The sequence below is a fragment of the Ptiloglossa arizonensis genome, chromosome 3, assembly GCF_051014685.1.
Source record: "Ptiloglossa arizonensis isolate GNS036 chromosome 3, iyPtiAriz1_principal, whole genome shotgun sequence".
In the NCBI taxonomy this organism is placed as follows: Eukaryota; Metazoa; Arthropoda; class Insecta; order Hymenoptera; family Colletidae; genus Ptiloglossa; species Ptiloglossa arizonensis.
In genome coordinates, this window is record NC_135050.1 from 26,853,011 (window position 1) to 26,877,247 (window position 24,237).

Genomic DNA, 24,237 nt, shown 5'->3' on the forward strand with positions numbered 1-24,237 from the left:
CAATTACCATACCACGTGACCGGGACGCCGACCAATCAGAGCTCCTTCGAGTCCGCGACCATGATGGATAGCGCGGCACGCATGCAACACGTGAGTGGCGCCACGAGAACCACTGCGGCAGGTGCACCAACTTCTTTGGACGGTCCCCGTTCCCGTATACGATCGACTGTCACCGCGTTAACTCGACGCGGAATGTATCTTCGGCCCTGTGCCACGCTAATACCGCGATCGAGCACTGTCCCACTCAACGATCGGTCACGTTCCCGCCTATCGACGAACGTGTAACGTACTCGACTCGCGTTACACCCTACGAGCGAGCCGGTGGTCCAACTACGCCCTAGTTCGGGCTCAGGAGGACCGGTTCGTATACACCAACACGCGTCGCGCGAATTCGTTTCGATCCTCCGTTTGTACGCGCACTGCTCCGTCGGAACGAGTTGCCCCGACGAACGGAATCCCGTCGGCCGACCAAGCTGTCAGAGAGCCATGAAAGTGAGCTCGTCCTGCCTCGGCAGAAACTCGTCTGGCAACTCCGGCCTGTTCCCAACTCCCTCCAGGTTCGGCGAGGCCGGCTGGCTTCGAGCCGTTGCGGAGAGCCGGGACAGCCCCTCTCCTCGTCGCTCCGCTCGCTTCTCCCGCGCCGGCCAGCCCCACTCCCTCGAACCACGAGACCAACCCCTGCCACGGAAACCGTGGATCCTGTGCCCTTATGGGGCCATACTCGAGGGTACTACCTAGAACCGTATAGTCACTCCTACGGATCTCCTTAACCCGCCTCCATCCTTCTGAAATCCATCTTAGCAGCGTGGTCAATGCACGAACGAAACCACCGTCCCGATACCTACCTTGCCAAGATCGCCACCGCGGACTCGCTTTCGAACGATCCTCCCGATGATAATTGAGCAACGACAGTCGCGCGCGACGACCTGTCTCTAACCCCACGATCGTTCATCGAGCGAACGCGCGCCACGCGGACACATTTTACCACGATTTCACGAAACCTCTACGGGGGAATCGTGCAGGGAACAAGAGAACGAGACCAAGGAACAAAGGAACGAAGGGATTCGTCCAAGTGGCAATAAAGGCAGCTACTCTGCTTCGATACGGGACGTTACGTCTGCGGGTATCCCCGTCGAGGACGGTGTCGTCATCTTCTGTCCTCGGTTTGGCTACCCGCAGATACCGTCTTCCGTATTCGAGCGATAACGGTATCGGTGTCACGAACGTTTCTCGAGATTCGAATACCTTTGGATCATCGTACTAGACGCGACAAGGTACCTTTTTCGTGCGGAGCAACGGTGCAGGGACTCTAGGTTCGGATGTACACAAATATGGTTCCTCGGATGGAACCGATCGCGATGACGGTAACGCGAGATTCTTGTTTCTCTTTGACTATTCTTAACGAGATTATATCTGCGGGTAGGTACCATTTTCGCAAGTAAGAACAGGGTATGGAATGAACGTAATAATCGCTCTGTATCTTGAACTTAGATACCCATAGACCTAGTCTCTAGATAAGATTGTACATAATGTACAGAATCAACGTTATTGCTCTCTATCCTCAACTTACATACCCAGAAACGTAGTCCTTAAGTTTAAGTGATCACGATATACTCCTTCCTCTCGACCAACCTTAACTAGATCATTGTACGTACGAAAAGGTACCATTAAAGGTAACGCAACACTCTTCTTCTTTTTTCATCAACCTTAATTAGATCATTCTACGTACGAGAAGGTACCATTTTACAATAATGCACAAAGTCAACGTTACCCCTCTCTATCCTCAACTGACGTACCTAGAAACACAGTCCTCAAGTTGAAGTGATCATGATATTCTCCATCCTCTCGACCAACCTTAACTAGATCATTGTACATACAAATAGGTACCATTTCACAATAATGCTCAAAGTCAACGTTATCCTCAACTTACGTACCCAGAGACATAGTCCCCAAGTTGAAACGATTACGAGATCACTAACGCAACACTCTCCATCTTCTTTGACCATCCTTAATTAGATCACTGTACATACGAGAAGGTACCATTTCACAATAATGCACAAAATCAACCTTATCGCTCTCTACCCTCAACTCACGTACCCAGAGACATAGTCCTCAAGTTGAAGTGATCACGATATTCTCCTTCCTCTCGACCAACCTTAACTAGATCATTGTTCATACGAATAGGTACCATTGAACGTAACGCAACACTCTCCTTCTTCATTGACCATCTTTAATTAGATCACTGTACATACGAGAAGGTACCATTTCACAATAATGCACAAAATCAACGTTATCGTTCTCTACCCTCAACTCACGTACTCAGAGTTGAAGTGCTACGACACAGTCCCCAAGTTGAAGCACTCGCGATACTCTCGTTCCTCTTCGACGATCCTCGATCGGATCATCGTACCCGCTAAAAAGTAACATCGTTGGACGGTAACAACGCTGTAAATCAACGTGGCCGATGATCGGAGCACTCGTAGCTTCCGAACGACTTTCTATTCCATATTGCCGTGGATATTAAGATAGCCTATTCTGCGTGCGCATTACGTAAGATGCGGCTTCAAATTGAAAGTAATGGTACCCGTCGTTCTTTCGCGGCGTGTTTATATCAGTGCTCCACAAGTGTCTCGGTCTGCACTCGGTCAAGTACGTCTACTTGCGATCAGCTGCGCGGAGCAAAGCGTATAAAGCGCCGAGTCATTATACAAAGAGCACACTCACTCTGTTTTGCCACGGCACGACAATGCAGCGCGGTGAGCTTCCCTCGACAAACGACTCGGCGAGCTGATCCGTACTTTACTTTTACTCTTGCACGGTGACGAGAATACTGTTCTTGATCGCGAATGGCCGCGTGTCTGGAAACAATTGTTCTATCCAGGAACGCTGCTTCGGGAGCCTCGATCACGGTTCAAGCACGGTGTTCCCTCGGTAGAGAAGTTACGGTGTTCGGTGTTACGGACTCCCGTGGAAGTGAACTGAACGTGAGCTGATCGCAGATCGTGGAAGGAATACGGAGTTAATCGCGCAACGTGTTCACGGTGAGTACTTTGAAGCTAAACGCAACGATGTCTCGGATATTGATCAAATTTCTCGCCCGGATTCGTGATCGAGTCACCCTCGTTGTTTGCGTTGCTTCGAGTCGAGCGACGACGAGTTCCAAGTACTCGTGGAAAGAAAAAATTCTCATCGATCGATCGGTGGTCCCGATTTTTCGAACATTCTGCGAAACAATTATATTTTTTGCTCCGGTTAAAGTTCTTCCAAGCGACTTACCTGAACGAAGGTTCGAAGATCGGCGTCGGTGTCGAAGATGAAGTGTATCGAGGGTGAACTTCAAACTTGTGAAAAAAAGTTAGTTTTGAGAAGTGAATTATCAATGTACATCATCGCAGTGTTATAAACTCTAATTATTTATGGTCGTATGTTTCGATTTGAAGACAGTTTTAGTTGCTGCGCTAAGAAACGGATTCGATGTGCACAAGTTACTAAAAGATTGGCAGTTGCTCACTAACGAGACTCTAGATTACGAAAATCTTTCGCTAACTTCTCAAAAAACACAACCTCGATACAATGTTGTGTCACTCGACCCCTCGAGTGGAAACGACGAGTCTCTCTCGTACGAGTTCCTTGCGGTGAACTCAACATTCACGAGCCACGCCCGCTGTGATATTTCAAGCGTTTGGTTGCCATATTTGGGAATAGTTTTCGCCAATTAGAATTAACGGAGTATCGAAAGAAACGTTCGTATTTTCGAAAATAAATTTCACACGAGACTGTTTCTTTCATAATTGCTCGCACAGAGTTAATACAAAATTGAACACTCATCTTTGTTTGTAACTCTGTAAAGATCGTGGTCGATCCGGTACATACGCGACGTATAAATATTTTTAAACAATCGCACCACGATGTCGAGTGCTTTCTTCGTCCAAGTTAATTTACTCGTGTACTCCAGATTGTAATGATTTTTATTCGGTAAAAAACTTTTGAATGCTGTCTTGATCTAGGTTAATTTATTCATTCATAATGATCAACTAACCCACCGATCGTGCTCACAAAGAGTAGTTGTTACATGATACGACGAATCTTTGTACGTTTATCGCTCGAGACCGGTCAGAGATGCGTATCGTGTGCAGAGATATCGTCGATACTTTTGCAAATGTTGCGACAACGTTTTACATTGTGATCACAGCACTGTAATTTCCGATCGATGTTATCCTCGTTTCACGAAACCATTGACCGAGGATTCCGACTAATTCAATATCAAACGTTGCACCGGTATTTCGCATCGTGCTGGACAACCTATACTTACCCCGCGTTGTCGCAGTATTCTATCCAACGATTGTAAATCAAGCGTATCTATTAAACATTGTATTTACTTCGATAAAATTTCTCGTGCATTCTAGTCAGTTTTCAGCAAAACTAATCCTCACGGTGCAGATTCTAAATTATCACCTTGCAACCTCTTAACCCTTGTGCATTCCTCGGGTCACGTCCGACCCATCGCGCCCTTAGAATAATACTGGCTTGTTGAGAAAGTAATTTCGTTTCCCAAAATGGAGAATATATAATTTAATAAAATGTTTATACACTCTAAAGAAATCGTGTTTCATTTGCACCAAAAAAAAAAAAAAACAAGATGACTTTCCAAACAACCCAATGTATTCTTCTCTATCAATAAAGCCTCTGCAAAATACAAGACCAAATAATCCTACATTCTCCTGATCTTCTCGATGTTAAAAACACGAGTACCACACCCTGGACCCAAACGTTGATCCAAAGAAACAGAGAATCTTCTATCTTCGAAACGGAGGATCTTCTATCTTCGAAACAGAGAACTCCGAGGTTAACCTAGAAGTGAAGCAACTCGCAAGAGAGCACGAGTTGCCACGGTGGAATCCACCATAAGCTCGGACGATTTCACCACGGATGCAGAAATCGACCCCGAAGCCTCGAAACCCTGGAGAGGTCCTCCTCCCTCTTCCGAAGCTTCCAAAACTGTTCGAGGATCGTAGGTAACATCGTTCGGGGTGTGTGGACGATGAAACCAGTATCCGCGATATTTCCCGGGGCGGTGGCGAGCGGTTCCAGAAGAACGCGGAGCGTCAGGGGAGGGGAACAGGAGAGGGTAGCAATTGAGCGGACGCTGAGAGCGCGTCAGCTGGTTTTTCCGCGAGCGTTCTCTGGACTCGGTCTTTCACCAGGACGCGATAGAAAGAGAAAGAAAGAGAGAGAGAGAGAGTGCCAGTGAGAGAGAGAGAGAAGGCTTATTTCTATTTTTCTTACGGGGGCCACTCCATACCAAGAGTCCCCCCTGGTCTCCCCTGTAGGCAAGGGGACGCGCGCGGCGTCGAGTGGAATCTGCGAGGGGGTTGAAGGGGAGCATGCGGATGACGCAGGCGAGGCGCGGGAGGGTTGGATGGACGTTGTCTCCTCGTTTTGCGGCTCGACCTCTCCGTCTCTATCATCGTTCCACGCTTCCGCGGACCTCGGTCTCTCTCCCTACCCTCCAACCCTCTCTGACACCCCCCGCGCCCGAGCGTCTTCTGGCTACCTCTTCTTTCTCCGTCTTTCGTCCGCGACCTCCCCTCCCCTCGCCCTGTCCGCTCTGTTTCTGCTCGAGTCTCTTCTCGCCGCTCCTCTTCTCTTCCGGCGAAACACGATCAATCACTTTTCCCGGCGAGCCGGCATGACACCCTCCTTTTACACCCACTGCCACCCCTGCAGCCCGGAGACCGTGCCTCGTCAACGACGATTCTCCCTCTCCCCTCCAACGAGGCCCCCACTAGGTCCTCCTTTTTTCCCCGTGGCCCTCTTCACGACTACCGAACCGATGCGATCTCCCGGATGACGATTATCGCGAGATCGCCCATGAGAGCCGAACCTCGAACCGCCACGTGTTCACTGACTACGGCCCTATCTGCCTCCTCGGGGACATCGAGTGCGCCGCGAGCGATCGAATTAAGGGATGGAACCGAACACGAGATGGTCGCGCGAGCTTTACATCGTTCGGATGGAACTCCGGTACAAGTGGCGCGAGATTTTTGAGAATGTTGCTCCGGATCGACGGGTAGTGGATTGTTTTGACGATCGGTGCACCGTTGAGTGCTGCGTTGGTTTCAGTTGATTTGTACGCGATCGTAACACTTTTTCTTCGATAAAGAATGTTCAGTGCTGTCTTCGTCTAGGTTCATTTATTCGCGGGTGTGATGCTTTTTGTCAGGAAGAAACTTTTGAGTGCTGTATTCGTCTAGGTTAATTTATTATAATGAGTTTTATTCGAGAAATATGTCGAGTGCTTTATTCGTGTAAGCTAATTTACTCGAGATTGTAATGATTTTTAATCGGTGAAAAATTGTTGAGTGCTGTATTAATCTAGGTTAATTTATTCATTCATAATGATTTTTATTCGAAAAAAAATGTTCAGTGTTTTCTTCGTCTATGTTAATTTACTCGCGATTGTAGTGCTTTTTATTTGATAAAAAACTTTCGAGTGCTCTCTTCATCTAGGTTAATTTATTCGTAGTTGTAATGCTTTTCATTTCAATAAAAATTTTCGAGTGCTATCTAGATCTGGATTAATTTACTCGCGATTGTACTGCTTTTTATTTGGAAAAAAGTACCGAGTACTCTCTTCGTCTAAGTTAATTTATTCGCGAGTGTAATGCTTTTCATTTGGAAAAAAGTACCGAGCACTGTCTCGGTCTGAGTTAATTTATTCACCATTGTAATATCTTATTGGAAAAAGTTAACGTAGTTGGCGAGATCGGAGAGAGTATGTTCCCTTGAATCGACGGGAGTTGAATATTTTAGCGATGAGTACACCGTTGAGTGCTAACTCGGTGTAGGTTAATTTATTCGCTGTTGCGATGTATTTAGATTTTTATATATATACCAGGGAGAAGAGAAATATACGGTGAGCACGAGTTTCCTCGGATGTCGATGGGATGTATCGAATCTATCGAAACTTACTATAAGGTTCACGAATTTACGTTAGTGAAAAGACTTTCCGCACCTTGCACTAGAAATTTACATTTTTCCGCGATTGTTTCACGCAAAATCTATATTATGAGAGGCCCGACTCGTTTCTTAATTATTATCGAACGAATTCACAAAATTGCAGACAATTGTAATCCCGAGTCTAGACGTTTCTCGATATTGACATCTCGGTAGCGTTGTCACTTGATCGCAAATAGGAAATGGAAGAGATTTTGCAGAAGAGTAGCCAGAACCCTGTAAAAATAAAACGAGGAATGTGGACAAACGTGGTGTTCGTCCGAGAACGGATACGTCTATTCGAAAATTCCCATTGCGCGAGCGAAAGAATCGACCGCTCGAATTGCCCGAGTTTCGAAACAGCAATGGCTGCCGCTTGGATCTTCCGCGTTCCAAACCCTCTTGTAACCTTCGAGTAAACTTCTCGATCGTTCAACAACGCTCGAACTCTTTTCATTCAGAAGAATAGATATTTTTCCAATGAATTAATTTCTTTCCAAATGAAAAATTCCTCGATGAATCCTACAGAACATAACACTTAACTCTTTTCATCCAGAATAGACATTTTTCCAAAGAATTGATTCTTTCCAAATGAAAAATTCCTCGATGAATCCTACAGAACATAACACTTAACTCTTTTCATCCAGAATAGACATTTTTCCAAAGGATTGATTTCTCTCCAAATGAAAAATTCCTCGAAATGTATCCTATGGAAGATAACACTATACTCCTGGGGATTGTTGAGTATCCCTCGCGAAGAATTCGTAACACTCGTCGAGGAAACGTCGAGCGTCGTCTCGGTTTCTGACGAAACGCAACGACGCGAATCGAGAAGACAGTTACACGAAAACACACTCGCGAATAATCACGGCCGTTTTTGTCCCGCGATGCGAAAGAATCATCCTCGGCTGTCAGAACGCTTTCCCGTGAAAACCCGTTTGGCTGGAATTCCTCTGCTAGAATCGAGACGCGAAAGAGTCGCGCCGCGAAACACCGAGTTCCGTCGTGATAATGATAAATGGGAACGCAGTAGTTTACGATTTAATATCAAACTCGGCCGAGCGGCTGCTTATTATCGACCATTAGTAAAGTTTTAATAACGCAATACGCCGCTTGGCCCACGGGGGCGGGAGGGGCGTGGGCGCGGGGGTTGGGGTGGAACCATCGCGATTTATCACTTTCATCGCTTTATTACCGGCGTTCCGTGCTACGTTTTACTTGTTGATCGCTCGTGACACGACTGGAGCGTTCCGGGGAGGGACTTCAAACCGAAATTACTAATCGGTATTGCTAATTCTTCGGTCGAAACATTTATACCTTAACCTTAAAATGTATGTACGCGGGGTACGCGATACGAATTTTAAGATTCGAGAGCGTAGACTACCGATACTCGAAGCAAGGATGGAGAATTTTTTGCCTTCGTGAGTATGTTTTCTTAAAAGCGACGAAATGTGGGGATGAAACTTCATGGATGCAATAAATGGAACATTTATACCTTAACCTTAAAATGTGCGCGGTGTACACGATACGAATTTTAAGATTCGAGAGCGTAGAGTACCGATACTCGAAGCAAGGATGGAGAATTTTTTGCCTTCGTGAGTATGTTTTCTTAAAAGCGACGAAATGTGGGGATGGAACTTTATGGATGCAACAAACGGAATCCTAAAATGTATGCACGCGGGGTACACAATACAAATTTTAAGATTCGAGAGCATCGAAGCAAAGATAGAGAATTTTTTACCTTCGTAAGTATGTTTTCTTAAAAGCGACGAAATATGGGGATGGAACTTCATGGATGCAATACATGGAACATTTATACCCTAACCTCAAAATGTACATCCGCGCGATGTTTACAAATCATGACTGTTCATTATCGACACGCGAAGCATAGATGAAAACTTATTTTCTTCGTAGGTATATTTTCTTAAAAACGACGAAATTTGGGGATGGAACTTCATGGATACAACAAACGGAACATTCATACCCTAACCTTAAAATCTACATCCATGCGATATTTACAAATGGTGACCTCCTGTTATCAATACGCGAAGCATAGATAAAAACTTATTTCTTCGTAGGTATATTTTCTTAAAAACGACGAAACACAAAGAATAGAAATAACTCTTAATCGCGAATCAGAGCAACAAATTTTACCACCATTTCTATACATATTATACAAACGATCTATGAATAGTCTATAAGTACAAACATCGATGACACTGATCATGAATCACACGAACCTCCGGGCCGAACCTAACACCAAATCTTATTTGTTCCTTCGAGTGTACAAAGCGGACATTGTTGTTCCTATTATCCACGTTTCACCGTATTTACACGAGACTTTCATTTTCCAAAGTGTCGAGCAAAGTCTGATCCGACGGACAGCAAACGGGAGTCAAAATATTTTCGAAAAGGTCGCCTCTTGATTCCTCGGGGACCGATCGATCCGCAGTTTACGGAATATTCCAAATATTTACGAACTCGCGGAATTCGATACGGTTCACGGTGGAATTCACGGTGTGTTCGAATTTATGATAGGTTCTGGCTATTCTCGCGTGTATTTCGCGCGAAGGTGTTGGCAGCGGATCCGTTCGAAGCGAAAAGCACCGGTCTCTGGAGATTCAATTTCATTGCTGAGTCACGATCTCGCGTTTGTCGACGTGAAAAGGGAGGCTGTCGTCCTCTTGGGGACGTCCCCGTGCACCTCCGAACCCTTCGGTATCGAGGTCGACCTTCGACCGTCGCTATTCGATCCTTTCTGTCCTTCCGTCGCTCGTGTTTTTGCCGCGTATCCCAGAATCACGCGAACGAGACTGTGAAACGCGTGCAACCTAGCCGGAGTATTTTGTCAAGGAAGAGGAATTTTCCTCCTAAATCCAAAACCACGGTGATTCGTCTTGATCGCGGAGTGCACCATATGGCGCGTTTGTAAAATCAAAAGAAATCGTGGAACGCGCCATATGGCGCGCGGCTTCTCTTACTCGGGTAACATTACTCGAACAATTATTCGGAACAAATGAAGATAATTCCGATGACTTTTTTTGGATAATTTGCACGCGCGCAATAAGAAAGTGCAGCGAAGAATTCCGCGGTTAGAGGTTCTTTTACAAGTAACGCGCTTGTAATTATTCTTGGGTTCTTGTTGTTTATATTTATCGATAAATTCTATTTTCCAACTATTTTCTTACGGGCACGATATTGTAATTTTAATATGTTTGGAATGCTCTTATGGAGAGAACAATTTATATTTTATTCGAAAGAGAATGATGAGAAAAATAGTTTGGAAGTCTGTGGGAGTATGTATGTATTATTATTATTATTATTTGATAAAAAGTAGTCGAGGCCTCGATGTCCTCCATTGCGAAAGGTGATATCTCCATTTTATTGAAGAATTATAAATTTATTCGCAGAATTTACCATTAAAGAAAAATATTAATAATTCTATGCATATGGAGGATAGATGATAAGTATCTTTATAATTACACGTTTAGATAATTGAATTGCAAATACAACAGTGTCAGATGTCTTTCTATAGGTTAGAATCTATCTTGCTTCGACGCAGAAAACTCGTAACTATCTTCTTTGTTGCTCCGTGTAACCTTACCTGCAGGTGCATTTGCATTATTTTGATAAGAAAAAGAATTTCCACTTGTCCGAATAATTCAGCCCTGGGCAACTCGTATTCCTAGAATTAATCGACCATATATTTTTCGATGTTCTAAAAGCTACGGATCCGTGAATACAAATCTCTTCGAACAGAACCGTCCCTAAAGATTATAAGGCCCAATGCTTCTGTTGTAATATAATTAAAAAATTTTCAGGCATTCGCCGCTATAGTGTACAATGCTTTATAATATTTTACAATATTTCACTATTTTACCTTTATTTCTTTACAATATTTAATTATTTTACTCTCATTGCTTTACAATATTTAATTATTTTACTCTCATTGCTTTACAATGTTTCACCATTTTACTCTCATTTCTTTACAATATTTAATTATTTTACTCTCATTGCTTTACAATGTTTCACCATTTTACTCTCATTTCTTTACAATACTTAATTATTTTACTCTCATTGCTTTACAATGTTACACTGTTTCACTCTCATTTCTTTACAATGTTTCACCATTTTACTCTCATTTCTTTACAATATTTAATTATTTTACTCTCATTGCTTTACAATGTTACACTATTTTACTCTCATTCCTTTACAATATTTCACTATTTTACTCTCATTTCTCTACAATATTTCACAATTTTACTCTCATTACTTTACAAAACTTTACAATATTTCCCTATTTCACTCTCACTGCTTTGCAACAAGAACCTACACTTTTCAAGCAAGTAGATATCACGACACAGTTCGATTCCACCGACAAACTTTCAAGCCCTTTTCTCGCTCCGAGAACAACGTACCAATAAACGCGCGTTAAAAGCAAATTGGACGGTCCGTCCGGTGCAATTACCTTCGTCTTGTGGAAAACATGAAAGTAGCTAACGAGCGCGAAGCCCGGGGCAAGTTAACCGTGCGGTCGACGCACAGGGCGTCACTGGCCGTGCACACTAGTGCCACTGCGTTGGAAAAAGCTCGTAGGATCCGCGGAACGTTGTTGACCGAGCGACGTCGATCGTTGACAAGCAACGAGCGCGTTGTTGAAAGACGCAATCAAGCGGGTGCTGGGTGTCTCGTCGCGGCGACGCGTACGGTACACGTGTTTCCAGCAGGTCGAACAAGGAGCCTAGCGGACCGACGACAGCACCCAGAACGAAACGGTGACGTCCGCAAACACGGGGATCCATCGTCGAGTGAAAGTCCCAGCTGCTCGATCAACAGTAGTTCCACTTACGCGCCGCGCCAAGAAAAACGAAAGAAAAGCGTGGGCCCCCGGGAGTCGCGGTAATTATCGGTCTACGCGGAGACGGTAACGACGTTAACGCGACCCGTGACCCGCGACCCGCGAGCAATTACCACCTGACATCGCCGCTTGAAAGCAATTTGCGTGCACCGGCCAGACTCTTCCGGCGACCAGCTCAAAGGAGACCCCTGGACTCGGCACCGGGGAGAAAAAGCAGCGTTTATAGCGGCTTACGTCGACAGTCCAGGCTCCACGGACGAGGAAGAATGGCCGACCGAGTCGTAAAAGTGATTCATCACCTTTCGCGGCCGACTCGCGGAGTCGTTAGCGACGATCCTCTCCAACGCTTCGTGACATCCTTCCACGAGCAAGCCCAGAAGCTCCGTGACGATCACTCGACGATCAAAATCGTACAGAGGAATCTCACTTCCAACGGAGAGCTACTCGCACGGTACACCGTGCGACACCGTGCGATACCGGAAGTCCAGCGATCGGACAATCGTCGAAGATTCGTGACGAGTTTCACCGAGGATCGAGAATTGAATTGGGGGAATTTCGTGTTGGTAGATTACCAAGGTATCGAGGAGAAGTGGGTATTTTGTTGTAGAAGTAACCAGCAACAAGTGGTATTTATTTGCGTACGGTATAGACGACCGCTATACGGGGATAGTATCTTCTTCAGGTCGTTGGAAAAACTTGAGACTAGAAATAGAAATTTTAATACAGCAAATCAGAGGATACGTACGAGATACGTTGTACAAGTTGTGGGTTTTTCTACGAGTAAGTCTCATTCCAGGAAAATATCGATGCGTAAATGGAAAACATTAATCATCCAGTATGGTCATCTTCTTGCACGATTTCTCCCTACCTCGAGATTAGCCCGTCGATGATCCTTAGAAATCAGTCGGCTCACTTTCAGAGACTCGTCCGGCATCCAATGCGGTGTATTTAAGTTAAGAGTTTCTATTTGTCGAAGAAGTTGTCTCGACTTTGGAACTGATGCTACCGTGAACCGTATCGGTATTCGCAATCATTGTATTGTATAAGAAACATCGCTCGAGTATCTCGAAGGATATTTCCAAGGAAAATTTCTGAAAGTATTGCGAAAATTTACCGACAATAAAATTACTTGAAATTGGGATCTCTCTCTGATCATAGATACTTTTGCACCTTCTCTTTTTCACAAGGTAAAGAACTACATAAAATTAAGTTTGACAATAAAGTTAATTACCTTTCGTTCAATTTTCTAAAGTCATCCTAAAGATTTCGATCTACCCTTTCCCTAACACACACCTAGAAAAGGTTGAAATCTGCAATGTATCTCAGCCGAAGAACCTACAAAAAAGGAAACCTCGTAAACAAAATTTCTTCAAACTCTGTCGTAAATATTATTCGTGTCGTTAAGACCAAATAAGAAGATAATTAAATGATCTTCGATCGAGACACCTTCTATACACTTCTTCTAAATCACGTGGTCCACCGAGTAGTGTTCTCTTGGAACTCGGAGCGATCGAAAGAGGACGCGTTTAAAAATGAAGGAAGGAATCGAGGAAACGATCGAATCGTGGATCTACGTGACAGGTTTGGTTGGAACGAGGACCGTCAATCATTCCGAAACGTCTGTCAGGAAAATCGGCAAGGAAGGGCGAGGCGTGTAAACGTCCCTTGAACGCTGATTACCGCTCGAAGCAGAAGAAAGAAGGAGGTAACTGGGTTAAGGTCGGCCAGCATCCGTGACCCGGACAATTACCATTCGACGCCCTTCGCCCTCTCGTCTACTGGAAGACAGTTTGCATACACCGAAAACGCTGCCCCATTGTTCGCAAAGGGCCCTCGAAACGGAGACGCCGACCCAGAAACGTTCACGGGGCTAATTGCTTTCGAACGACCCACTGAGATTTCCTTCGTCGTCCCCGGCTGCTGCCAAGGTCCTCGAGGAGGATCCTCGAGACGCGTTTTTCGAACCGGAAGCACGAGTGGAATGAAAGTCTCACTGCTCAGACGCAGCGAGGAACGACCAGAAGCCGCAAAACATCGATAGACGAGTGCCACGATGAAGAAGCAACACAAGAAGAACGCAAGAGACGGGACACTGTCCCGACCATTCGCCATGTTGGATTTCTGGCGAACGAATTTCCGAGTACAACGGTACGGTACGAGAGAAACAAAGAAACAAAGACGGATTACTCGAAACCTATGTGAACGAATGGATGGAGACTTCCTGTCGTGAGAATTTGGCTGGAACGATTGCATTCGGTTGTGCTGTACGATACTTATTACAGTTCTGTATGTTGTAGTGATGTATACGTTGCGAAGCATTCTTTTATCTAGATGCAGGACAAGCTTTACGGTTGCTATTGGCACAAACTGCTGTGAGATGAAAAATTACACGCTGTAAAGTTTCAATTTTATATTTTACCGACTTCTTCTCGGTTGACGTGATGTCGAGGAAGAAAAATAAATGCGATGTTCCGAGTGACACTAACAGCAGTGACAACGTGTACACTGTTATTGTATCGCTTACTTAACAATATTAAAATTGTTTTTGATAAATCTAGTGCAAAGATTATATTTTATTGTTTCTATTCGACAGGCTTGTGAATATTTCACAAAATCATTCATAATTTAACGAGTAAGGCTGTCCCTCGAATAAGAGGATCCTCGAATAAAAGATAAGTAAAATTGTTACTCGTTCAAGTTGAGATACAATATGATAATATTGTTCTACAATGCGAATTCTGATTTTTATTCGACCTAGGAAAGAATTTTTTCCGTTTCTGTTCCGTCGTCCAAATATGGCCGAAGTGGCACTAGGAATATTATTGTTTCCAAAAAAATTGCGCCACGGACGGGTTTCCTCGTGGAACGAGCCTGAGACGCAACGAGGAAAGGAGGTAAAGAGGTTAGTGCTGCATAACCATCTCGACTGCTCGAATCGTGCTTCTGCTGTCGCGAAGAAGCTCGAGAGAGCTTTAATCGTTCTCGACCGAGCGTATATTTTCCGCGCTCGATGTTTCCGTAATTGCTCCATCGCACGAACCAGCAACGGTGTCCCTGCGCTACTACGGTTACCCTAAAACTTTCTAGAGGCACCTAAAAAGCAAATTGTACACTATTACGCGCTGTATATTATTTGCGTCCTATAATTTCCATAATTGCTCAATCGTGTAAAACAGCAATGGTGCCTTGTGTGCTACTACAGTTTCTCCAAAAGTTTCTAGAGCCATCTAAAAGGCAAAATGTACACTATTTCGTGCTATATATTTTTTGCACTCTATATTTCCGTAATTGCTGAATCATAGAGTTACTATGATTGCTCTAAAAATTTCTAGAGGCATCTAAAAGGCAAACCGTACACTATCACGCACTGTATATTTTTTGCGTCCTATATTTCCATAATTGCTCAATCGTGTAAAACAGCAATGGTGCCTTGTGTGCTACTACAGTTTCTCCAAAAGTTTCTAGAGCCATCTAAAAGGCAAATTGTACACTATCACGTGCTATATATTTTTTGCGTTCTATGTTTCCGTAATTGCTGAATCATAGAGTTACTATGATTGCTCTAAAAATTTCTAGAGGCATCTAAAAGGCAAACTGTACACTATCACGTGCTATATATTTTTTGCACTCTATATTTCCGTAATTGCTCAATCGTATAAAACAGCATCGATACCCTCTACGTTACTATGATTGCTCTAAAAATTTCTAGAGGCATCTAAAAGGCAAAGTGTACACTATCACGCGCTATATATTTTTTGCACTCTATATTTCCGTAATTGCTCAATCGTGTAAAACAGCACTGATGTTCCCTGCATTACTATGATTGCTCTAAAAATTTCTAGAGGCATCTAAAAGGCAAACTGTACACTATTACGCGCTATATGCTATATATTTTTTGCGTTCTATGTTTCCGTAATTGCTGAATCATAGAGTTACTATAATTTCTCTAAAAATTTCTAGAGGCATCTAAAAGGCAAACTGTACACTATTACGCGTGCAACGCATTACGAGTGTATATTTTGTACACTCGATGTTTCCGTAATTGCTCGATCGTATAACACAGAAACGGTGCTCCCTGCGTTACCACGGTTACCCTAAAAATTTCCAGAGACACGTAAAAGGCAAACCGTACACTATTACGCGCGCAACGCATCACGAGAGTAAATCGTCCCCGAAGGCACCACAACCTTCTGGAAAAGCGTTGTTGTTCCAGGTGGTAAGTGCAAAGGGATGTCCTGGAGGCACGCGGGTCCAGGCAGCAAGATAGAGAGAAAGGAAGAAAGAGCTGACGGCAACGCGAGCTGCCAAGATTAATGGATTCACATTGTCGGCATTTTTTCAAGCGTTTTAGGACCACTTTTGAGCGTCGGAGAGCGTCTCATTTTTCAAAAAGCCCCCACCGACGCCGATAGAAAAATCGCAATCGATTCGCCGCGCGCTAATGGTCCCGAATTAAAGCGTGTGCGCCTTCGCGGTGCAGGTAAGTTTAACGCGTATCGTTTGACAGCCACGTAGGCAGCGTTACGTAAGGATGGGTATCGATAGTTGGTCCCGTAAATACGAGAGACGAAGATTCGTTGCCGGTGACGCAACGGACGCTGTCGGTTTCAACCGTGCCTCCATGGTGTCGTGCGTTGTCCTCGGTATGAGCGACCGAAGAAAGTTCGAACGAAATTTTTTAATGTTTAGATATCGTTAAAATTCTTTGAATACGCGCAAATTCGTACAATACGAATAATATTTCGTACAATATTTTCGTTACTACGTAGAAGGTTTTTCTTGGTCCTGAATATCCTTGTGGGCATTTTCGTTCTTTCCAAGGGAGTGAAAAAATATGTAACGATGAAATTATATATTTTCGAATTCCTGACAAAAGTTTTTAATTATTCTCGCTACTGTACAGATACTTTTCTTTGTTTGGATTGTCTTCGTGGGTATCTCCATTGCTTCCAAGGGAGTGAAAGATGTGTAAAGGCGAAATTATATATTTTCGAATTCTTGACAAAATTTTTTAATTATTCTCGCTACTGTGCAGATAATTTTCTTTGTTTGGATTGTCTTCGTGGGTATCTCCATTGCTTCCAAGGGGGTGAAAGATGTATAAAGGCGAAATTATATATTTTCCAAGAGCAAATATTATGAAATTTCCAAGGTAAAATTCGTATAAAATTCAAGAGTGGTTGATATTTCTGACCGATCGCAACTGCTACGGGTATAACGATCGAAATATCTCATTACGTTGGAAAACCCCGGGTCAGCTGAAACATCAATCGAATTCCGTAAAAGATCGGGGTAACTAATAGCCATCGCATTTGAGAGATGGTCACCGGTATATTAAACAAGAATATCGTGATTATCGCTCCTAGGTATAAGGAATTGTTTCGAATCTCTCTTTAATGCAACTTAAAGTACTTCTACCCGGTAAGTGTCCTAATAGTCCATTAAAGTACAGTTTGCGCGTTCACATCGATCAAAGAGATGTCCTCCTCGAAAAGCGTACCCTCCTCCCCTCCCCCCTGTCGAGTTACCGTTTTCTCTCTCGAAAGAACGAAACCTCTCGAAACGCGACGTTCGAAAATACCTGGGATCTTCGAACTTTCCGAGACACGAGCAACAAAAGTAGAGAAAACGCTCACCGGTGAAAAAATCACCGAACGTTTACTAGTCACCGGGGACCGGGAGATCACCACGAGCACGAGCCGACCAATTTGCGGCGTTTATTGGTAATTTGAAGATTTACAGCGATCAGTGGACGCTGCAGAATAGAACGGTGAGCCTGGACAGCGCGGAGGATGGTGGGAAACACGGAGGCGGAACAGGACGTAGTTGGCGCCTTGGGACCTCCGATCCTCCTCGGGGCGAAGATAGAAGTTACAGCAGCTGATGAGCCGTAACCGATGGACGCACAATAACCCTCCGTAAGCAGTACCGCTATCTTTCATTCCGTCTTTCGTACTCGCGGTAGGTGCGCGATCTTTATCTCACCGGGGACCTCGAACGCGCTACGGAAGTCTCTCGTGCGCGAGTACGAAGGACGCGTTCCGTGAGATTCGCTGAACACCTTTCCGGAGGAACGATAGCCGAATATGGCACCGTTTCTCGTGGCTGATGCGTAGGACATTTTGGACCCTTTCGTGTGGGAATTAACGACGTGAATTCGATTAAGCTCTTCGTTAAGACTATATTTGGCTTGTCTTCGGAAGGTAGGTGGAATAGTTTTTGAGAAATTGTTGAGAACATGGTTCTGGAATCGTTAGGTGTCGTTGGGTGTTCACTCGGTTTAAAAATTTTAGTATATATTCATATGGCGTTAGATCAAGCTTCAAATACGGGTTACAAATTTGTATTACTTAAGGTTGAGTTGTATCAAGTTTACAGTGAGTGTACAATGTAAATTTTTAAGTTACTTTTGGAAATAACGAGACTATTTCCAAACCTGTAATTACGAGATACTTCCAATACTAAGGAACGATTATGACCACTCTCTTGCGATTATCCACCACTTTAGCATTGGTGCTAAAATGTTGCACCACTCGAATCTATTTCGCTGCAGTGCACAGAACGATACTTCTTTCAGTCTTCGCTCGAAGACAATAAATGGAGAAGTTTCGATGCAACTGCGCAGAGATGGATTCTTTCCCCAAAAATGATTGCAACAATTCATCCACGACGTTTGTTCGATCGGGTAATATTTTATTCGTCGATGTATCGCACTCTGTAATCAAAATTCGGACTTTCGTTCGTTGCACGAAACTTTCATCCATTTGGGAAGGTTTTCTCGTCTTCGTTTCGGGGGAATATCGAAATTTCTTTGACCCATTTCACCAAATTGTTCCCCGCTGTCTGCGAATACTTTCCTCGGTATGAAAAAATTCGATTCGCAGGGCAATAAATCAACGGTTGCAACCCTTTGGCTGGCACGGGCTGGCTACCAAGGACCTGGCCCGTGTCGTCCGATCCTCCGGCCATCGTCGCTCAAACTGTAGGCTACCGATGATGCCACAATGAGGTCTCGTTCCGGTTGATTACAATCGTCGTTATTTACGAGCTGTAAATTATTCAAATTTCGAGGCTGCGCGGGAAGAAAGCCCATTTGACTATCTCCGCTTCAACCCTTTCTCCCGTTTCTCCGCGTCGCTGACTTTTCGTTTACCTTTCACCGCGCGATACGGAACTCGTGCTTATCCGATTTCTCGATCTTCGCGTTCGGCGAAAGATTTTCCGGATTTCGTCCTCTCCCATTTGCAAATACTCTTGAAATTTCCGTGCAACGCAATCATCCGTTACGATTATCCTCGAAAGATCGCGTAAATTGAAAGCAGAAATTGGGTAAAAGATTCTCGATGTCACGCAAATGTACTCGTCCAGCGAATCCGCCCGATTCGAATGAAAGCTTAGAAAGCATTATTTAGATTAGAAAGGTAATTAGATTATTAAGCTTCTCTCGAAATTAGAAAGCTTCTCTCGAAATTATCGACAGTGTAAATTGGAGTTTCTAAATCGAATCTATTCGTTTCAATGGTCAACGTTAATTTTACGTTACGAGTTTTTCTGTTTTCTTTTTCTTTTTCTTTTTTCACGAATATTACAAACGACCCAGATCGCCGAAAGAGGAAGAAACAGAGGCAAATTTCCGCAGAGTTCACAGGAGCGCTCGACAGCGATCGAGAACAGTCACGATGATCCATCCACTTCTCCGTAGAGCCGGACGGGACTCTTTAAAGTTTCCTCGAGAAAGTTTGATGAGTCTATCGAACGCTATTATTCCGTACCCCCTTCCTGTCGCCCTTCTTCCGCGTTCTTTAATCATTCAAAGCGAATCAATCACCCGGAGGACCGAGATCGCTTCAGTCAGCCCTCCGTCGCCCGCGAAACTTCCTCGTCCCTCGTACCCGTGTCCTCTCGCGGCTCGCCTCGGTCTGAACGACGTTATCAAGGGAGACCATTTCCCGTGGTCTCCTCCGTTTTACTCGTGACAGTTATGAGAACACGGACGAGGATGGAAAAGAGGACCGAAACGGACCACGAGTCTCGTCTCGTCGACTCGACTCCTTGGTATTCGTGCGCCCGTTATTCAATTTTATTTTCGTAAATTCGAGCTGCACGACGTCGAGAAATTTACGACAATTACCGAATGCACACTGACCAGAGATTCGGACTAAATTTAAGTTTTTTCGAAAATGGAAACACGCGATACCGTTAATTTTATTTCGCGAACGTTACGCGAGTATAATTTGGGTCGTGTTTCGAAGAATACTTTGATATAGGAGTTCATCGAGAACTCCGAGAAGACTACTCAATGGCTGGAGTGTCATTTATACGCTTTCAAGAATTCATCGGAAGCTCTGAGAAGACTACTCAATAGCTGGAGCGTCATTTGTATGCTTTCAAGAATTAAAAAGTATGTATTACTTATTTCCAAGTGAAATTTATGCCTTTGGATGAACTGGAATAGTAGCTGCGAGAGTTAACAATTTTGAGATTAACGTTGCACAGAAATTTGAAGATAGGTACTTGAAGATAGAAAACAGAAATGAAATCTTGAAGGTCTTCTGTTTAAAAAATTCCTATTAAACGTAAAATTATCGAATTCAAGGGAGTAAAATAGGTAATTCTAATCTTCTTTGAAAGAAAGTCTCTCGATCTGATATTCTCTAAAGTGTCCCTACTTTGAAAGATTCTCTATGAAAGAAATTCCAATTAAAAATAAAAATCAGGACAAATCGTATAATATTGTCCTAACAGTATAATATCTATAATCGTATAATATTGTTCTAATAATATAATATCCATAATCGTATAATATTGTCCTAACAGTATAATATCTAAAATCGTATAATATTGTTCTAACAGTATAATATCTAAAATCGTATAATATTGTCCTAACAGTATAACATCTATGATCGTATAATATTGTTCTAATAATATAATATCTATAATCGTATAATATTGTTCTAAGAATATAATATTCATAATCGTATAATATTGTTCTAACAGTATAATATCTAAAATCGTATAATATTGTCCTAATAGTACAACATCTATAATCATATAATATTATTCTAATAATATAATATCCATAATCGTATAATATTGTTCTAATAATATAATATTCATAATCGTATAATATTGTCCTAACAGTATAATATCTATAATCGTATAATATTGTTCTAACAGTATAATATCTAAAATCGTATAATATCGTTCTAACAGTATAATATCTAAAATCGTATAATATTGTCCTAACGGTAATAACATCCTCCTTGTCGGCGAAAATATTTTCTCGAGTGTCTTTCGAAGCATGAGAACGTACACGTGTAAAAAAAATTCCAAATACAAACAAACGATACAGAGCTAAAGAGGATGGAACGGATAATCCTGTCCCCCTTTCGAACGAAAGTATTCCTCCTAGTCTAGTATCGTTCGAGGCAGGAGAAAACATACACGCGTAACGATTCTTGCAGAACCAACTGGGGAAGAAAGATGATCGGAGGTTCTGGATATCAATTTAAATTCAACCCCGACATTGGAACAAAATCCAGCCAGTATTTAATCAGCGGCCGGGTGTTTCGGTTAAGCCGAGGCTCGCCTCGTTGCAAATTCTGTCCGGGCCAATATCGGGAACGCAAGAGGCTCGTATAAATGCGCATTTTATTAAGGGTCCACGCTGCGTGAATAAGGGTTTCGCCGTGGCCCCCTCTCTCCCCGGGGGTAGGACGTATATTCTCTTTCGACCCCTTCGGCAACTCGGCTTTCATAGACCCCACGTTCACGAGCTTTGTCTCTCCCTCTTGGTCCCATACCGCCTTGCACTGTTTCCGTCTTTCTCCTCCAGTCGATTCCGTTCGAAGAGAACCAATCAGCGATCCCTCGAAGCCCTCTTGCACCCTGCAACCCGCAGCCACGCCTGCCAATATAGGGTAGGTACCCTCGTCAGATCGACCCTTATCCTTTTTACCCGCCTTCGTTCTTCTCTCTCCTTCTGTTCTTGCTGGACCCGACTCATTTCGCAAAATGGATTCTCCCTGGGTCGTTTCCAGCGATGTCTGCTGCCGTTCGTCGCGTCGCTGATTCCGCGAGAATTTTTCGATCCACCTCGAACGAATCGATTATCCTCCTCTCGATTGAAAAGGGGTTTCGAACACACTCTCCGAAATGCTCCTTTCACAAATATCGCGAAACGAAACGGTTTACTCGCAAAATATCGGGTATGCTCGCAAAGTCGTTTCGTTTTCCAAAATGGAGAATAGATGATTTGATAAAATGTTTGCACACTCTAAAAAAATCGTGTGTCATTTTCACTAAAAAAAAAAACGAAATGACTTTCCAGGAACATCCCAATATATTCTCGAATAGTGTTCTTCTTCACTGATGAAGAAAGATGGCGGAGGAGGTAAGATTGCACGGTAAATACCCGGTTGAATGGTGCAACGCGCTCCTTGTTCAATTTGTTGTAAGATTCGGTGGATTCGGTCTGTTGGTAATATTTGTAAGATATTTTTCAAGCATTGGAAAGAAGAGATTTGGTTACACGTGTATCGAATAGTGGCGTTTTCTTCGCTTCTTTTTCGTCTCGAGTTGCCATTTTTCTTCCGAGCCTAAAAATGAATTTCTGAATTATTCCGTAACAACTTAGCGGGTGCATCCGACGCGAGAAAAACGGCACAATTCATCACGGATGCAACTCCTGTTATGGGTTACTGAATATTCGAACATGCTCCCGGAACATACCGTTATGATTAATATCAGAGTCCCGGCGCTCCACGGTATCGGCTCTCCGTTACAATTTTCACTCTGCGCTCGTACTTTTCGAATCCCGTGATCCTGCATCGGAGGTCATTGCACAAAATTTAATTTTCGTATTGCACACGGTGGCCCGCGATTCGCGATACAACCGAACAGAGAGCGATCGAACACGTTGACAATTTGGAACAGAAATTTGAAATTGAAAGTTCGCTAATGGTGGAAATTTAAAATACAATTTTCGAATTTCACAACCGTTACGTCAATGTACATATTTCTCGAGATTGTAAATCTAATTTAAAAAATTACACGCTGGCAGAAAAATTCTTTTATATGTTTCTAATCAGTATTTATTCCATCGTCAATATTCTCTCTAGTATCCACTTCTCAAAATATTGTAACTTCTATATTCGTCAAGAGTAACATCGAGTGATGGTAAACAAAAAATATTTAAATTCTTCTTAGATAAACATGGTAAGCAGATTACGTTTAAATTCGATCAGTATCTAATCTCAAATTCTAATTTCTCTTTCTTAATCGTCTATATTATGTTTCTTTTATCTCCAAAGAGGGTTCCTCGAATTGAAATAGGAATTCCCTCAGTAGTATAAACTTTACGAGCTTCTCGATAAAATCACTTCCAAAGCTGGAGTAGAAGAAGGGGAGGATCGCGAGACGAATTTCTCGAAATTAATTATTATCAGAAAACGAGTTCGAAACGTTTTAGTACTTCGTTCGTTGAATTGAAATGAGAATACTCTCGACTACTCGCGCGAGCTGAAAGAGGTGACGATCGTTCGGAAGACGGATTTCTCGAGCTGACTCCTCTCTCTTGATAGTTAGAAAGGAAAATCGGTAGATTTTATCCGATCGCGTGGCCAAATGGGATATTTATACATAGTACTCTGTAAAATCGATTCCAAAGTTGGGGTACGCGAGTAGAAAACGATTCATGCGAGCTGAAATATGTGACCATCGTTCGAAAGACGTATTTCTATAGCAGACTCCTCTCTCTTGATAGTTAGAAAGGAAATTCGGTTGATTTTATCCGATCACGTGGCCAAACGGGGGATTTATACTTAGTACTCTGTAAAATCGATTCCAAAGTTGGGGTACGCGAGTAGAAAACGATTCATGCGAGCTGAAATATGTGACGATCGTTCGAAAGACGTATTTCTATAGCAGACTCCTCTCTCTTGATAGTTAGAAAGGAAAATCGGTTGATTTTATCCGATCACGTGGCCAAACGGGGGATTTATACTTAGTACTCTGTAAAATCGATTCCAAAGTTGGGGGTACGCGAGTAGAAAACGATTCACGCTAGCTGAAAGAGGTGGCGATCGTTTGAAAGACAGATTTCTTAAGCTGACTCTCTTGATAGTTAGATTTCATCCGATCGCGTGGCCAAACGGGATATTTATACTTAGTACTCTGTAAAATCGATTCCAAAGTTGGGGGTACGCGAGTAGAAAACAGCTCGAGCGATCTGAAAGAGGTGACAATCGTTCGAAAGACCTATTTCTCGAGCTAACCTCTCTCTCTTGATAGTTAGAAAGGAAAATCGGTAGATTTTACCGATCGCGTGGCCAAACGGGATATTTATACTTAGTACTCTGTAAAATCGATTCCAAAGTTGGGGG